This window comes from Giraffa tippelskirchi, chromosome 6, assembly GCF_054371585.1.
Source record: "Giraffa tippelskirchi isolate mGirTip1 chromosome 6, T2T-mGirTip1v1.2.pri, whole genome shotgun sequence".
NCBI classification, from domain to species: domain Eukaryota; kingdom Metazoa; phylum Chordata; class Mammalia; order Artiodactyla; family Giraffidae; genus Giraffa; species Giraffa tippelskirchi.
This window is the reverse complement of record NC_137280.1, coordinates 176,417,768-176,437,184: the sequence shown is the minus strand read 5'-3', so window position 1 is coordinate 176,437,184 and position 19,417 is coordinate 176,417,768. Positions and strand designations below refer to the sequence as shown.

Genomic DNA, 19,417 nt, shown 5'->3' with positions numbered 1-19,417 from the left:
GAAGACAGCAATGTGCTACCAAATACCAATTTCAAGGGCAGGGGTCTCTTGATTGCTGCTGTTTTTACTGCTAGAATGGGCTTCCCTGGTGGCTCAGAGGATAAAGCATCTGCCTGCAATGCCGGAATCCTGGGTTCAATCCCTAGGTCAGGAAGATCCCCTGGAGAAGGAAATGGCAACCCACTCCAGTATTCTTGCCTGGAAAATCCCATGGATGGAGAAGCCTGGTGGGCTACAGTCCATGGGGTCGCAAAGAGTTGGACACGACTGAGCAACTTCACTTCCCTTTACTGCTAGAGCCCACAGTGGCCTCAGATCCCCCCGAGGCTGGTGACCAGGCTCTGCTGCCGCCTCTGGTCTGTGGCCTCTAGATAATGACAAGGCTGATATCTAGACTTCGGAATGTTGAGACTGGCTGCAAACACTAATGAGCTGGCAGCTCATTACAAGGGAGGCCTTCCTCTGGCTTCCAGCTTCCAAATCTTACACACGCACACTGCTTGGTGGAAGGAAATTCTCATCAAGAACCCTAGCCGCAAGAGAGTTTGAGAAAAATAATTTCTTCTTCTGGAAAAGAATGGATGCTAAATGCTAACTGACCATAAACTGCAGTGTTCCACGGTAGCCACCCACTGCAGATTACTTCATCAGTCCTCGACTGCCACACTGGTGTGTTCCGTGCGTATCATATGTAGGTTCTCACAGCATTCTGCTATCACAAACAAGGCACCGAGACATGTCAGTCTAAATATGTCTTTGAGCACCTTTGAAATTCTAAGAATAAATTTTAAGAATTTAATTCTAAATTCTGCAGTAAATTCTAAGAATTAAAACAGGAGGTGCTACCTTTGGTTTGTTGATTTAAAAAAAAAAAAACCTAATAATCAGTCAATCTAAGAAAGAAATTGAAAAATTTTTTCAAGACAAATTGAGGATTATAACCTGGGAATAGCCTCTCAGAAAGCTCTAAGAACTGTTCTGCTAGTTAAAGGTCAAAGCACACTTATACATGAGTTTTTGAGACAGAAGACTGTACATTAAATGATGTATTATCAACATTTGACACAATCCTGATCTAAGTGTACAAACCAAGTAGCGGCTCATGTGTTGCTGTGGACTCTTCCAAGATTAAGCAGAAAGGTTATCTCCTAAGGAATTACCTTGTTGATACTAGGAGAATGTTGCTCTTAATGGTTGAGCAGCTATTTCTGTGGATGGGGAGGTTTAGTCAGTAAATGATGAGGTTACACAATGCACCATAGAAGGGAGAGAGGAGATCAAAGGGCAGGGAAAATTTTCATGTTTAAATTTTCCTTGCCTTAGACTACAAACTTTTATTTCATCAATAAAAATTGATGAAAAAATTGTACACATCTTTACATGGTGAGATGGGAAAAAACTCCTTCCACACTGCCTGAAATACAAATGACATTAGTAGCTCGATTATGACCCCAAAGATAGATTTAATTTTTTAAAAAATGCTAACTGTGTGACCAACCTAGATAGCATATTTAAAAGCAGAGACATTACTTTGCCAGCAAAAGTCCATCTAGTCAAGGCTATGGTTTTTCCAGTGGTCATGTATGGATGTGAGAGTTGGACGGTGAAGAAAGCTGAGCGCCGAAGAATTGATGCTTTTGAACTGTGGTGTTGGAGAAGACTCTTGAGAGTCCCTTGGACTGCAAGGAGATCCAATCAATCCATCCTAAAAGAGATCAATCCTGGGTGTTCATTGGAAGGTCTGATGTTGAGGTGAAACTCCAATACTTTGGCCACCTCATGCAAAGGGTTGACTCATTGGAAAAGACCCTGATGCTAGGTAGGATTGGGGGCGGGAGGAGAAGGGGACGACAGAGGATGAGATGGTTGGATGGCATCACCGACTCGATGGACATGGGTTTGGGTAGACTCCGGGAGTTGGTGATGGACAGAGAAGCCTGGTGTGCTGCAATTCATGGGGTCGCAAAGAGTCGGACACGACTGAGAGACTGAACTGAACTGAACTGTGTGACATTTTAACCATACAGAAGAACATCCCACAGCTCCATTTGTTCTCCTGGCTCTGTGATATGAATGAAACACCGTCATTCCTCCGGCTTAAAACCTGCAGTAGAGCTGGGTTTATAGGTTCATGCTTCTCACCGAAATCTCAGCCCCTGTAAATTCACGGTGTTGACCGATCCTGCGCTCAGGTCAGCACAGGAATGGGTGTGGCTGAGCACCGGGCCAACAGGGAGGGGACCTAGGAGCTCAGTCGTGTTGCATTCTTACCACCCACACAGCGCACAGGCAGAAGCAATAGCAAGGACTAGCATTCCTGGAGTGCTCGCCAGAGGCCACGGCTCCTTCCTTTAATTCCTAGGATGATCCTTCGAGGAGCAGAAGACCTTGCCCAAGGTCAGAGGCTGCCCTTCCGCCCTCCTAGGCTGTGAATTTGTTCTGTTGTTCATGACTAAGCAGGAATTCATGAGATACGCGTCTGGCAATGGCAAAGGAACTAATACTTGGTGTAGCCAAACAACATATAGAATCCCAGCCTCAGGAAAACCCACAGAGGGTTCCACAGCCGCAGACTCCACCGCATGCCAGCGGTTCTTACTACGAGGATGAGCAAGAAAGTGACTGCAAATTAAAGTGAATCCGCTACTGGGAAAGCAATGCATAGCGCACATATGTATCCACTTAGTCCGTCAGCCAGCGATTCCTTCATTAACTGTCTGCTACAGAACACCAGACGTCTGCGGGGCCCAGAAAGGAAGACAAGGTACAGCTGCCTATGCTCTCACGGAATTTACAATCACTTTGGTGATTAGAATAGATAAATACACACCAAACATTGGAGTAACAAGTAGAGTTCAAGACAACACAGTATCTTTGTAGTGGCCTTAAGAAATTAAAAAAAAAATTTACACTTTAAGTTTATATTTTAAATATAATTTGTTCCTATCATACAATCCTATCAAAATCACAACTGTAACTTTATTAACCTACTACTGTGGGTTATACGAAAGGGGAAAAAAAAACTCTTAAAGGGCTCTAACAGTGAATATGTTAAGGTTTTTAAGCACAGCTACAGTAACTTTAGCAATCTATCATTATGTGCTCCACTCAATTTTCAACTCAGTGAAAATTACATGTACTTTTGGAGGGGTGCTGGAAATTATTTACTTATTTTATTGAAGTATAGTTGATTTTCAATATTGTGTTAATTTCAAGTGTACAGCAAAGTGAATCATATATATATATATATATATATACACACACACACACATATATATATATACATATTGGAGAAGGAAATGGCAACCCACTCCAGTGTTCTTGCCTGGAGAATCCCAAGGACTGAGGAGCCTGGTGGGCTGCCATCTATGGGGTCGCACAGAGTCGGACACGACTGAAGCGACGGAGCTTATATACATATATATATATATACACACATTTTTTGGATTATTTTCCATTATATATTATTACAAGATATTGAATACAGTTCCCTGTGTTAGTAAATCCTTGTTGCTTATCTATTTTATGTATAGTAGTTTGTATCTGTTAATCTCACACTCCTAATTTATTCTTCCACTGTCCCCTTTCCCTTCGGTAACTATAAATTTGTTTTCTGTGTCTGTAAGTCTGTTTCTGTTTTATATATACATTTTTATTAATGTTTAGACTTCATATATAAGTGGTATTATATTTGCCTTTGTCTAACTTACTTTACTTAGTATGATATTCTCTGTGTCCATCAATGTTGCTGCAAATGGCAATATCTTATTCTCCCTTTTGATGGCTGAGTAATATTCCATTCTATATATGTACCACATCTTCTTTATGCATTCCACTGTTGATGGGCATTTAGTTTGTTTCCATGTCTTGGCTACTGTGAATGGTGCTTCTATGAACACTGTGGTGCAGGTATGTTTTCAAATTAGAGTTTTCTTCATCTTTTCCTGATAAATACCCAGGAGTGGGATTGCTGGACTATATGGTTAATTTCTAGTTTTTTAAGGAACCTTCATTCTGTTCTCCAAAGCGACACTGCCGATGTCCATTCCTACCAACAGTGTAGGACGGTTCACGTTTCCCCACACTCTCTGGCATTTACTGTTTGTGGAGTTTCTGGTGACGGCCATTCTGACTGGAGTAAGGTGATAGACACTTCACTGTGCTTGTGATTTGCATTTCTCTACTTATTAGCAATGTTGAGAATCTTTTCATGTGCCTATTGCTATCTGTACATCTTCTTAGGGGAAATGTCTATGTAGGTCTTCTACCAACTTTTTGATTGAGTTGTTTTTTCTGTATTAAGTTGTATGAGCTGTTTATGTATTTCGGATTGTTGTTGTTGTTCTTCAGTCACTCAGTGGTGTCTGACTCTTTGCTGCCCCTTGAACAGCAGCACACGAGGCTTCAGGCCTCCCTGTCCTTCACCATCTCCTGGAGTTTACTCAAACTCATGGCCATCGAGTCGATGATGCCATCCAGCCATCTCACCCCCTGTCGTCGCCTTCTCCTCCTGCCCTCAGTCTTTCTCAGCATCAGGGTCTTTTCCAGTGAATCGGCTTTTTGCATCAGGTGGCCAAAGTATTGGAGCTTGAGCTTTAGCATCAGTCCTTCCAATTTTGGATGTTAACTCCTTATCAGTTGGATTGTTTACAAATATTCTCTTCCATTCCGCAGGTTGTCTTTTGTGATGTCTATGGTTTCCTTTGCTGTGCAAAATCTTCTAAGTTTAATTGGGTCCCCCTTGTTTAGTTTTGCTTTTCTTTCCTTGGGATACTGATCCAAGAAAATATTGCTATGATATATGTCAGAGAACATTTTGCCTATGTTCTCTTCCAGGAGTTTTATGGTGTCATGTCTTATATTTAGGACTTTAAGCCATTTTGAGTTTATTTTTGTGTATGGTGTGGAGTGTTCTAACTTCAGTGATTTACATGTAGCTTTCCAGCGTTCCCAACATCACTCACTGAAGAGACTGGCGTTTCTCTATCGTATATTCTCGTCTCCTTTGTTGAAGACTAACTGACCATAAATGTGTAGGTTAATTTCTGGGCTCTTTATTCTGTCCTGTGACCCATATGGCTGTTTATGTGCCAGTATCACTCTGTTTTGATTATTGTACCTCTTAGTATTGTCTGGACCCTGGGAGGCTTATGGCTTCAAATTTGTTCCTTTTCCTCAGGATTGCTTTGGAATTCTGCATCTTTTGTGGTTCCATATACATTGTAGGATTATTTGATCTAGTTCTGTGAAAAAGATCATGACTATTTTGATATGGATTGCATTAAATCTATAGATTGCTTTGGGTAGTATGGCCATTTCAATAATATTAATTCTTCCAATCTAAGAGCAGGGAATTACATGTATTTTTAATCCTAGTTCTAATTTCTACCAAAGTCAATGATTTTGTTGAGATGTATTAGTAAAAACTTCCCATAGAAATCATTAAAAAAAAAAAAAAAGCCCTGTCTCCTATGAATAAACCTGAAGAGTAGCAAATAGTCCCTGTCTCATCAGCTAAGGCACTTGGGGAGGTAGGGTGTGTGTGTACAACCGGTCTTGGCCAGCTGGCTGTGCCCTTATGGGGTGAGGGTCAGGGCATAGCCTGAGATGGATACTTTATGGCAGCCAGCACTCATGCCATCCTGCCAGAAGGTGGAGCCTGGCAGAAAGGCATGAGCACCTACCCAACGGTCACAGACTATTACTGGGATGTGATTTTGACTGTGGGTTGGCCCTGCTGGCTCCTATTCATTGTTTAGCTCAATGGACTGGCTACCCAATAACCTGACGGTGAGTTCATTTTGTTTGCTTTCAGTCTAAATTAGAGTCAGTAGTTGCTTTTTGCCATCAGGAATACAGAGGAATAAGAGCCTGGGGAACTTGGGGCAAGGGCTTGAGGGCACTGAGGATGCACACGGGTGGTTGTGGGTGGTGCTGCTGAAAGAGCGCGCTGGGGCCTCCGTTCTCGACACCAGTGGAAGAACACTTCTGCCTGCTGCTCACTGAAAAAGCAGAGGGCACTCAAAGACCTACCGGAGGCAGCTTGGGCCCCTACTTTCACCACCTGCTATGTGACGTGTTAAAGCCTAAGTTCATCATTCACCCTTTACAGTGAGGAGGACAAAGACTCTGTAAGAGCCCTTCCTACACTGAGACTCTGGGAGGATTGTCCTTGGTCAGTCAGTCTAGGCAGCCAAGGTTGTGATTTTCAAAATGTATTTATTTTTGTTCAATAAATACCTATAGGTTATATGTTTCTAGTAACAGAACAAGAAGTTATTAAACTAAGTAACCATAACTAATACTTACTGAATATGTATTAGGCACTATACTATACTATATCATTAAATACTATATTGTATATATAGGCTTCCCAGGTGACTCACTGGCTAAAGAATCCGCCTGCCAGTGCAGGATTTGATCCCTGGATCAGGCAGATCCCCTGGAGAAGAAAGTGGCAACCCACTTCAGTATTCTTGCCTGGGAACCCTGCGGACAGAGGAGCCTGGAGGGCTATCGTCCGTGGGGTCGCAATGAGTCAGACACGACAGAGGCAGAGAATGCGCACATCATCTGTATGGGTACACCTCATTTTATTGTGTTTCACTTTACTGCACTTTGCAGACGCTGCATTTTTTACAAATTGAAGGTTCCGGCAACACCGGTTTGAGGAAGTCCATTTTTTCAATAGCATTTACTCACTTTGTTTTTCTGTGTCCCATTTTGGTAATTCTCGCAATATTTCAAAGTTTTCATTATTATTATATTTGTTATGGTGACTTGTGATCCGTGATCTTTGATGTCACTGTTGTAATTGCTTTGGGGCACCACAAACCACAGCCATGTACAACAGTGAACTTAGCTTTAAATGTTGTATGTGTTCTGACTTCTCCACTGACTGGTTGTTTCCCCATCCCTCGCCTTCTCCTTGGGCCTCCCTATTCCTTAAGACACAATAAGTTGCAATTAGGCGAATTAAGAAGCCAACAGTGGCCTATAAGTGTTCAAGTGAAAGAAAGAGTCCTACATCTTTCACTTTAAATGAAAACAGAGAAACGGTTAAGCTTGATGAGGAAAGTATGTCAAAGGGCAAGACAGGTCCAAACCTAGGCCTCTGCCCCAGTTGGCCAAGTCGTGAGCGTGCAAAGGAAACACTCTTGAGGGGGATGAAACGTGCTCTTCCAGTAAATAAGGAAACGATGCGGGGGAACCAAGAAAGCAAAACGGCCTCATTGTTGATGCGGAGCAAGTCTTAGTGGTCTGGGTGGAAGATCAAACTGCCACAAAATTCCCATAAGCTAAAACCTGATCCAGAGCGAGGTCCTGAGTCTTCATTCCGGGAAGGCTGACAGGGGTGAGGAGGCTGCGGAAGGCAAGTTTGAAGGTGGCAGAAGCTGGCTCTTCAGAAGATCTGCCCAAGATAACGAATGAAAGTGTCTACACCAAACAGTAGGTTTTCCATGTAAACAGAACAGCCTTCTCTTGGAGGAAGATGCCATCTCTGGCTTTCACAGCTGGAGAGGAGACGTTAATGCCTGACTTCAACGTTTTCAAGGATAGGCTGACTCTCTTATTAGGGGCTATAGCAGCTGATGACTTGCAGTTGAAGACTGTGCTTGTTTTACCTTCCCCAAATTCTAGAGTCCTTAAGAACTATGCTAAAGCTACCCTGCCTGCGCTCCATAAATGGGGGGAGGCTGAATGACAGGACCTCTGCAGACAGCACGGTTTCCTGAATATTTTAAGCCCACATTTGAGATCTGCTGCTCAGGAAAAAAAATTCTTTTCAAAGTAGGACTGCCCATGGACAGTGGTCACCTGGCCACACAAGAGCTCTGATGGAGATGCACAGTGAGATTTTTGCCGTTTTCATGCCTGCTAACACAACTTCCATTCTGAGGCCCATGAATCAAGGAGTAATTCTGAATTTCAAGCCTCATTATTTAAGAAATATGTTTTATAATGGTATAGCTGCCATCAACAGTGATTCTTCGTATGGATCTAAGCAAATCTAACTGAAAACCTTCTGGAAAGAATTCACCATTTTATATGCCATGAAAAACATTTTGTGATTCCTGGAAAGAGGTCAAAACATCAATATTAACAGGAGTTTGGAAGAAGTCAGTTTCAACCCTCTTGGATGACATTGAGGGGTTCAAGATTTCAGTGGCAGAAGTAACTGCAAATGTGATAGAAAGAGCATGAGAACTAGAAAAGTGGAGCCTGAAGCTACAAATGAATCACTGCAACCTTATGATAAAACTTTAATGAATGAGAGCTTCCTTCTTATGTAAGGAGTTTCTTGAGATGGAATCTACTCCTGGTAAACATGCTGTGAAGACTGTTGAAGTGACAACAAAGGATTATATTACATAAATCTAGTTGATAAAACAGTAGCAGGGTTTGCGAGGATTGACTCCAAATGTGGAAGTTCTGCTGTGGGTCAGATGCTATCAAACAGCATTGCATGCTACAGAAATATTGCGAAAGGAAAACTGCCTAGATGAGGCTAACTTAATTGTTGTCTTTTCTTAAGGAATTACTGCAACCACTCCAGCCTTCAGCAGCCACCCCCCTGATCAGTTAGCAGCCATCAACATCAAGGCAAGACCTTCTACCAGAGAAGATTACAACTCACTGAAGGCTCAGATTATGTTTAGCATTTTTTAGCAATAAAGTATTTTTCAAATAAGGTAGGTACATTGTTTTCTAGGCATAATGCTATTGCATACTTAATATACAGTATTATATAAACATAACTCTTATATACTGGGAAACCCCCCAATTCTTGTGATATGTTTGATTGCAATATCTGGATTATTGCGTTGGTCTAGAACCAAACCCGCACTGTCTCCGAGGTATGTCTGCATTAGGCACTATATGTATTACACTACAAAGAGAGTATTATTTAATTCCATAGACATAAGGCACAATACTTTAAAACAGGTTCTGTTAGTATTGATGCTCTATAGATACAGAGGGCTTCCCAAGGGGTGCTAATGGTAAAGAGCCTGCCTGCCAATGCAGGAGATGTAAGAGAAGCAGGTTCGATCCCTGGGCAGGGAAAATCCCCTGGAGAAGGGCATGGCAACCCACTCCAGTATTCTTGGCTGCAGAATCACAAGGACAGAAGAGCCTCGTGGGCTAACAGTCCATGGGGTCGCAAAGAGTCGGACATGACTTAAGCAACTTAGCACGTATAGATACAGAAGACTGAACCTCACAAAAGTTAAGTAGCTTGTCCAAATTACCCAGCTAATTAGAGGAGAAGTCAGATTTAAATCTAGGCCTGCTTGGTGGAAAAGCATGTGATTTTAACCTCTTAATTAGATGTAAAAAAGAAAAAAAAAAATAGTGCCACCAAAATAAGGAATTGCTAACTCTTTAAATTTATCTTAGCTTGGATTCCCCTCCAAGCAAATTTCAGACAAGGCTTCGAATGTATGTGAGATCATCTGAGAGGGGATCTCGGGAGACCCAGGGTGAGGAGGTCAGGCGGAGAAAGGAGGGGGGCTGATGAAGGTGCATTAACAAACACATTCTTGTGTGGGGTCAGTCCCCTTGGTAACTTTGAGACACTGTGTAGAACACAGCTCAAAACGGACCAACCGAGGAGAAAGGAAGCTGGCATATTTACCTGCCAATTCTCGTCCTTTATTGACTGATTATAGTTCCTAAAGGGATGAATTCCCAGGCATTTCTGGTCTGTAGCATACACGTGCTGAGCCGGAGATGCAGGGGTTTAAGGAAGGATGTCTTTGGTGTATGTGAGAACCACTAATGAAATACAGGAGACCTTTGGGTTAGGCTCGTGAGATATGAGTGGAACGTTGACTGCATCTGCTACAGGACATGAATTAATTCAGAACAATCACCAGAAATTTTGCTAATTGTATTAGAACAACTGACTTCATAAATATGGAGAAGGAAATGGCAACCCACTCCAGTGTTCTTGCCTGGAGAATCCCATAGACGGAGGGGCCTGGTGGGCTACAGTCTATGGGGCTGCAAGGAGTCGGACACAACTAAGCAACAAACACACACACTTCATAAATAAGTGAATTTCTGCTTTAGTCAAATTGTAACATAAAATAAATTGACTTTCAGCTTTAATTCTCAGTTTAAGGAAGTTTTATAATATAAAAACAAAGTTAGTAAATGATATTCATTTCTAAGGACATAGTACAATTGATTACAGGTGGAATTACATATTAAAAAACATTTGCAGCATTATCTGGGCCAACCCAGCATTGCTTTGGGGTATCACTAACCATTGTCAAATAAATAACTGCTGCTTTCACATGGAATATGTAAGTACATGTGATCGAATTGCCCCTGCAAGTCTGAAAGTCTACAGGTGTTCTGGAGGATGCGGTCTTGTTTCATTGAAATGCCATCCTAACGACTTTTCAAAATGAATCGTGTGTATACCCTTGTGACCTAATTTTTATTTGTTTTTTGTTACATCAAACCACCCTAAACATACAAACTGGTGAAAATCTGTTCACTTTTTCATCCTGTAGCAATAAACAAGCAAAGACTCCATTTTATTTAAGAAACCCCATTTTCTTTATATAGGTAACAAATTGCATTTCAGAACTGAAATAGACACAGATAGTGAACAGTCAAATTACAATTTCAGAGTTCAGAACTGTTTTACAAATTGTTTGCTTCCTTCTCATACAGCTTTTAATTGGCTCTAAATCATGAGTGCCAATAAATGCTTTTCCTATGCTTCTCGTAGTAGAGGAAGAGGAGGCCAAAGCACTTTCCTTTTAAAATTTCGATTGCTGTGTATTGACTTTGTAATTGCTGAGTTTGCAGGAAGGTTAAAGACTGGTAGTTTAAAAATAAAGCATTTGTTATGGAGAAATGAGAAATTGATTACAGAATTTTTAGATTTACCCTCTAAATGTGGAGGGAGTCAGTGAAGAAGGTCTTGAAGAAAAATGGGAAGAGGGAGAGATGTCAGTTCAGTACAACAGAGTTAACTTGAGGGTGTACTCCTGGGAGTACTCAGTTATCATCAAATCCTAGGTTAAAAAAACCCTCTAGCTTTTTAGCTTTGAGTTTATTTCCTATAAATACCTCAGCCACTGAGTTTATTTAGTGGAAGCTGCAGTATTGCCTCATAGAAAGAAAGCACCCACAACTCATCTCCTTAAGGAGAGAGGGAGAGACACTGGTATAAATCCAGAGGTGGGTCAAAGAGGATTAAATATCCCCGGAGTTTGAAAAGTTGAAAACTTGTTGATGGGAAATATATATTCATTCTAAAAAAATTTGGGGGGCCTTCTAATAAAGTGTGGCAGAAAAATCCAAATGTGCCTTGGGATTATAATATTTATTTAATATATTTAATATGTGGTTATTACCATGGATATTTTCTTTAAATCTAGAAAAGTGTTTCAAAGGATAATTAGACTGAATAACAACTTAAAAATGAAATGATTTCCATCATAATCAAAGTCTTGTTTCTAATTTAACATTCAGTATTTGAACCCATCTAGGTGGCTCAGCTGGTAAAGAATCTGCCTGTAATGCCAGAGACCTGGATTTGATCCCTGGGTTGGGAAGATCCCCTGGAGAAGGGAAAAGTAACCCACTCCACTATTCTGGCCTGGAGAATTCCATGGATTCCATGGAGTCACAGTCAGACATGACTGAGCGACTTTCACAGGTGGCCAAACTTGGGAATTTGGAGAATTTTTTTTTTTTTACTACAGTTCAGCAGGCAAAAACTTAATCTAAAACTGCCAGACCTTGTACTCTGTGAATACAAAGTTACCCTTGTAAAATTCTCTGCCTGTTTGCTTTGTCTGCAGTGATTTCTCAGGTCTCAGCTGTAGTTAACGTTGATAATTTGCTTGTGTTAGGACACTGGGAATGCAGAACATATAGTACCTGTCCTTTGCAAAGGTTACCACCAGTCTTACCATTAGAATTACTCTATGGGATTATCTTGTAACTGATATCTGCTCACAGATATAGATAAATTTTGAGGTCAAAAAAAAAAAAATTTACTTGAAATGATAAAATATAACCACTTCTAAGACATGATATAAAAATTTAAAATCCTACATATAGAGCAGTAAAAATAGCTGGTCTCAGATTTTTTTAATTATTTTCAAAAATGAGAAAACCAAACCTGACTACCATGGACTGGGTGGGAATGCAGGACTTCATTTCTGATCGCACTGTGTCTATATTAATGGAGAAATAGCCTCAGCATGTAGACTTCTGGATATTACATTTTCATAAACACAAGCACAAACAGTCACACAGTGCCCACCACTAGTGCCTATTTATAGATAACAAAATTACTGTATTCCTGGCTTCTGTTATCTTTCTTCATTTTCAATTTTAAGTACAAATATTTTTGTTCCTGTGTTTTAATCAATACATTCTCTTTGAATTAACCATCTTCCTCTATCGTTAGCAGCATCTCTCTCTCTTCCAAGGATTTCAAACTGTTTATTACATTCTGCACACTCTGCTCTTTCATTAAGACAGTGGTTGCTAGGAGAACTGCTTGCTGCCCTGTAACCCAACTGGAATTACACAATGCCACTTTCTGGAGGTGTTTTACAGTTTGAAGATACTTCATAAATTAAATAAGATAACAAATTTACAAATGTTTCTGAATGTTCAGTTATCCTCTTGAAGGTCAGACACACCCGTTCTGTGCCTGTTTCCGCATCTCTGAAGTGACGTGGGTAGAGCACACAGGCTGTAGGGTTTCTCTTAACTCTAACATTCTGCACTTAGGCTGTGGGGTCAGACGCCTGGGTTTGAATCCTGCAATATTTCTTTACCGCCATAGGAAAATCACTTAACCTATCAATTCATGAGGACAATAATACCTGCCTAAGAGGGATTACTATAAAATTAAATAACTTAATGCATGTAAAGCACATTGGACAGTGCTTGGCATATAAGTATCCTTTAATCATTATTCAAGTTATTTTATAAAATTTTTATTTTATAAGTATTCATTTAACTTTAACGTATTTAACAATTATTTATTCAACACCTTACTTCGTATAGGTATGGGGGATAAAAATATTCAAGTAAGACATTATCACTAGTCTCAAGGATCCTAGGGTCTCATGGAGAAGAAAATCAAGTAAACATATAATTACAGTTCAGTGCAGTGAGAGCCCTAATAGCAGAAAGAAGGCTGAGCGTGGGTGGGGTGGGATGAGGGGTGGCTTTGGGGCTGGGTGAGATCATGTCTACGTTAAATCCCCAAACTTGGGCTAGAGTTAACCAGAGTTAGCAAGGGCACAGGGCAGTAGCCGGTGTAGGGACCCAGGGACGAAAGGAGGGAGGTGGTCCATACAGAGGGAAAATCTTGGCCGAAGATCCAGAGCGGAGTGTTCAGGATGGTAGTTGGTTCTGCACGTCTGGAGAGGAGGATGGATGTACGTGGCAGACAAGCTAGTGAGGTAGAAAGGGACCAGCATCTAAGAGGGACAGAGATCTGCGGAGGAGACTGAGAAGGATCAGCTGGAGGGGCAGAAGGAGAGTCAAGAATAACGAGCTCAGTTACACAAGCTGGAGCAGATAGATCGCTGCTTTATTCCCCTTTGTCTGGCTTCCTTTGAATTAAGTATATTTTTTCATGCTTCTCTTTTATCTCCACTATTGATTTATTAGCTATACTCCTTTGTTTTGTTGGTTTTCCAGTGGTTATTCTAAGGCAAGCTTGACAGATTTTACTCTCTAGGTCCAGGGAGTAAATCTTTTAGGCTCTGTGGACCACACAGATATGAAAATAAACGGGCTTGGCTGTGGTCCAATAAAACTTTATTTATAAGGCATGGCAGGTCAGATTTGGCTCACAGGCTACAGTTTGCTAAGTCCTGCTCTAGGATTTACAACATACATCTTGAACTTACCACAATATACCTGTAAATAGTATTGCACCAGTTCAGAGTATCTTTAGAACGACGCTGCAGTTCACTTCTAGCTTTGCTCCTCTCTTACCGTGTATTATTATTGTCACATCGTCAAAAATGTTTCCTGTGCATTCTGTAACCTCCATAACACAGTTACTAGTTTTGCTTAATATCAATTATCTTTTTTTAAGGATTTTTTAAATGAGAAAAATTATTATTCTTTCTGCACATGCTTACTATTTCTACTGCTTTATTTCTTTACCTAGGTTCAGATTTCCATCCAATATCATTGTCTTCTGCCTCAGCTGAGATGGGGATGGTTGGAACCGTTAGGAGGCTGGTCAGACATTTGTCTCTCTCTCCGTGTATCCCGTTCATTTGGCTTCCTCACAGCACAGCAGTCTCAGGGGAGTCAGAATTTTCATATGAAGTCCGGCCCTCCCAAGACTGGGTCGTTTCAGGGACCCAGGAAGAAGCTACCAGGTATTTTACTGCCTAAGCTCAGAAGTTACGCAGCTTCATTTCTACTGCACCCCCTGGTCAAAAAGTGAGTTACAGAGTCAGCCCAGGTGGGAGCTATGCTGCTGTCAGAGCCAGGTGTGTTGTTTGTAGGGTCCTTGAGGGTGAGGGGAGTGAGACACCCTTAAAGACGAGGGCCGGTAGCCCAACGGCTACACACTGAGGAGCTATCCCCTCTTCCTGCACACCGACATACATACAGGCCAGACCCAGGGGTGACCTAATTCTCCTTCTGACAAAGCTGCTGGGCAAAGCAGACTGCCCCACTTGGTGACATTCTTCTTTCCGATCCAGGAAAAGTCATGGGAGGAGTTTGGCAATGAGGAAGTACATATCGTTTATCACATCTCCCCTTTTCTCCCAAGGGAACACCTAGCTTACGCCAACCTATATAAAAAGGTGTAATTGAACACATCAGTAATGTGGACTGCATTACATTATTTTCCAGGGTTGCAGACACACTGAAAACTGGCACTTTCAGAATAAAAAGGGACACGTGTTGGCTCGTATGTCTTGAGTATATGTCATTACTAGAGCTCATTTTTTCTTCTACACACCCGTTTCTCTCCAGCTGATCACAAATTTGCTAAATTCTGACAGAAAGCAACTGCATGAGGAAAGTCATAGTGGGTTGTTAAAACAGTAGAGGGAAACCTAAATATTGCTAAAAGGGTCATAAATGAAGCTTTAAAATGAGGAGTTAGATAGCCTGAGTATTGATTAGAGAAATCAAAAAGATTTAATTTCATGTGAAATTGGGTTAAAAAAAATTAAACTATGTAATGAATTTACCCACACCCCATAGATACGAACATCTTTTAAAGAAGAAATGGTTTTTATGTCTCTAGTGAGTTTGAGGTTTTTTTCATTTTATGAACTAACCAGCCAAAATCAGTTTCTTCCCTGTAATAATATGCCTTTCCATCCAAACTAGAATGATAAATAGACAAAAAGTATTTATAACCAATATTTTAAAAATGACTGCTTGTCCTCAAATTTCAATTAACAAAACAGTAAGAAAAAGCAGCCACAGACAAGGTACAGATGTTAAACATGAGTGACTAAACAATGCTGTATATGAAAATATGTTCAACCCTCTTAACAAAGACTCAAAGTGATATCATAACATGGCACTATTACTTTCCATCACAGCAACAAAAGTTTTAAAAAGATACAATTTGATACTAGTAACTGCTCAGTCGCTCAGTCGTGTCTGACTCTTTGCAGCCCCACGGACTATAGCCTGCCAGGCTCCTCTGTCCAAGGGGTTCCCAAGCAAGAATACTGGAATGGGTTGCCATTTCCTACTGCAGGGGATACTAGTAAAGGTACATTGAAATAGTCACTCATACATTGCCGACGGGAGTGTAAAATGATGCGGCCTTTCTCAGAATAAATTTGGCAATACATATGAAGAATAGTAAACACCTTACTACCTTTTGACCTAGGATTTTCTCTTCAGAGATTCTATTCTAGGAACTAATCTGAGGGATAGACAAAGATTATGCACCAAGTTTGTTGTAACAACAAAATTTATAAAATACTTTTTGTCAGAACAATTTTAGCTGCCAGTACCAGAAACCTTGATACAAGCTTACTTGAAGAAAAAGGAAATGTATCTCATATAAAGTACAGAGGGGGGAGGTAGGTAGGTTTCAGGGTTGTGATTCAGTGGTTCATCAATGTCATCGGAAAACTAGGTTTCATTAATCTCTTCTGCAGCCTTCAGAGTTGGAAGAAAGTAAGTTGGTTGTCCATCTACAATTCACAATGGCCTCAAGAAGAAGAGAGTCTATTACTTCTTGTGACTCTGTCTCAGATGTAAGAAAACGCCCTCAAATCTCTCCATCAGAACTTCCCTTCACATCTTACTGGCTGGAAGTAGCCATATACCATTTCTGAACCAATCCCTGGGAAAGAAAATTGTATTATTCTTAGACCAATCAGGCCTGGGAAAAAGTTCCAGACACACCTTGGAATTGTTGAAAAATAATTTGGGGAGATTTCATATTGCTTTTTTTCCTTTTCTGTTTTCTTATCAAACTCTCTTTTGGAGTATTCCAAGCTGTTTCTGTTGCGCTGCCAAGTAATGAATTTTTTGTGTGTTTGTGCCACTTTTCAACCTCCAGTCAAAGGAAGCAGAAGGACTCAGGAGGCTGGGTGCAGTGGCAGCATCAAAAAACCTTTAGGAGGCAAAGAGATAAGTGCTATCGCCCAGGGATTCTTGCAGGAATCCTTCCATTGGAAAATTTCTTTTTAAAAAATTAAAGATTTGATCATAATCAAATGAGGTCTGCAACCCAAATTTTCATTCAACTTTATTCTCACTTTTCATTTTTCTGAGATCTGTTGTCATGGCAACATCATGAACTGAGCAGTTCAACCTGAATGTTTGTCCCTGTCTGCCATGCTATTTAAAACTGCAAGGTTTTCTAAAAATGAAAGTCTTCATATTTTATCACCCAATCTCTTCAGAAATCATTCTGTGGACTTACGATGCTTTTTCCTGATGTGAACACCAAATCCATGTTCAACACATAAATGATTTCTAAGAATTTTATCACAGGCTTCATTCTCATATGCAGAGATGATGTATAAAACTACACCTTATTTTTGCAGAATTATACAAATAGATGCATTCTGTGTTGTATGTTATACACTGTCCTATACTTTTTTCACTAAATGTGATTATCAGAAAGGTCAAAAAAAGAAGAGAAAAATCTTAAAATGTGAAAATCCTTATATAGCTAACAAAAGCACACAACCAAAAATTTTCAAAAATATGAGCGTAAAAAACATATTTAAAAAGAAATGATTGCTATGTTTTCCAATATTGGGTGCTATTGAAAAAAATGTATATATTTAATATTTAAATTTATTGCTCCAATCTTGACAAGTTCTTTGAATACTACAGAAACTACACTGAAAGCATGGTTCAACTGACTCTAAAGACTTTAGGCTAATGAGATGCACTTTCTTTGTTTTCCTGAATTAGCATGTGAAGGCACGACATTAGCATCTTAATACTTTCGTGTATGTTGACTGAATCAGCCTATTTAGGATGTGCAGCAGGAAAGTATGTTTGAGAAATTAACTGTTATCTTTCTTTTCATTTCTTCTGCCTTTCTCTTCATCAGGCTATGTATTATTTCGATCCGATGAGGAATGGGGCAGAGAGTGAACTGGACTGGCTAGCTAGGCAGACCGCTCACACGCCACTTTCAAGCATTCTCGTGCTCCAAATCCTGCACAGGAACAGCAGAGAGCCGCTGGTCTTGCAGGAGCTGTGCTGGCCAGCACAATGGACCGTGAACTGGGCATGTGGACAACTGACAGTCCTCCCACAACTGATGAGAGGTAGCTAGGGGTAGGGACGAATCCTGGAATTGGGATGCAAAGCCCTCCAAAGAGACCATGTTTACATTTTTTGGAGGTAAGCAAAATGGGGGCTGACCAAGATGGCCTAAATATTTCCCTCAGCTTGACAAAGCTTTAGAGGAACTTGTTCTCGACCATGGGCTTCCCAGGTGGCCCAGTGATAAAGAATCCACCTGCCAATGCAGGCAAGGCGGGAGCCGTAAGGTCGGGAAGATCCCCTAGAGAAGGAAATGGCAACCCACTCCAGTGTTCTTGCCTGGAAACCTCCACGGACAGAGGAGCCTGGCAGGCTGCAGTCCACGGGGTCGCAAAGAATCCTTGACTATAGGCTCCTGACCATCTCTTTCCTGGAGCACTTATTTTAGAAAACTTGCAGTTGTAAATTATTGTTCTCTGTGAAATGTAAATTTTATACAACCCAGAAATGTTTTTCTCAGGGACAAAGGGAGCCATCCTTTTGAAATTTAATCATCAAGAAAGATAGAGGCCTTGTCTCCTAGTCTCTGGCAGAAATTAGGAACCTAACTTTGATAAGTGACAATTAGTAAATACGGATAGCCTAATCACATTGACAGACCGCTGCCATAATTTTCCACTAGCTCATCTCAGCATTTAAAAATCCTCCCACTTTTCATTTCAATGGAACTGAATTCAATTTCTCTCCCCTATTGCAATCATCTTGAATAAAGTTTTCCCTGACTATTTTACTGGTCTGGCACAATGTTCCTTTTATAAGACTCAGAAGTAAACAATTAAGCTGTCATATAAAAAATTTAAAATTTTATTTATTGTACAGTTCAGTTTGTGTCATAAGACTTAAAAACAGAAACATTTCTGCTCTGTAGCTGGCTGAAAGCCTGGTTATTTTGTATATTGGAGTCAGATTAAAAAATGAATTGTTTCCTTATATACCTGCTTCCTTTTTGGAATGATGTTTGCCTATTCTTCTTACCACCAAAGATGGTTACTATTTCTTCCCAAATTTGATCCTTTATATTCTTTTCTGGAACATAAAAGTTATTCTCAAGATTGGAAGTAGGATCTGTAAACTACATAGTCTTGTCCCTGATAGACATTCAGCCAAAGCAAAGAGAGTCATATCCTTTCATCAAAAGGCCAATACATACAATGCATGTAAGTCGCTTCAGTTGTGTCCGACTCTTTGTGACCCTGTGGACCATAGCCTGCCAGGCTCTTCTGTCCATCAGTTCTCCAGGCAAGAATACTGGAGTGGGTTACCGTGCCCTCCTCCAGGGGATATTTCCCATCCAGGAATCAAACCCGCGTCTCCTGTGTCTCCTTCGTTGGCAGGCAGGTAGCCCAATACATACAACAGTCCCTTAGTCAAGAAGGGAAGTTCTAATCTCAAGATTTATTTTTCACAGCTTGAGAAGCAGATATAATTTTTTTTCAGCTATAAATAACAAAAGTTTTAAATCCCATATAACAAGAAGGAGCAGTCTAATAGTTTTTTACTGCTGCTGTAAATAATGACCACAAACAGTTCCATGGGTTAGAAGTCTGTGCACAGCCTCTCTCAACGGGGTCTGCTACTTAGGGCCTCCCCAAACTGAAATCAAGAAATCAAGGTATCAGCTGTGTTGGACTCTTATCTGGAG

At 40.6% G+C, this 19,417-nt stretch overlaps 1 long non-coding RNA gene across 1 annotated transcript in view; it reads left to right on the top strand.

The window, feature by feature from the left end:
- Positions 1-18,703, top strand: part of LOC145511697 (uncharacterized) — a 38,053-nt gene extending 19,350 nt beyond the window's left edge. Inside the window, exons 4-6 of the long non-coding RNA XR_014058078.1 lie at positions 8,537-8,693; positions 14,168-14,384; positions 17,558-18,703. This is a non-coding gene — a long non-coding RNA (uncharacterized LOC145511697). The remainder of the gene's footprint in view (positions 1-8,536; positions 8,694-14,167; positions 14,385-17,557) is intronic.
- The last annotated feature ends 714 nt before the right edge of the window (positions 18,704-19,417 follow it).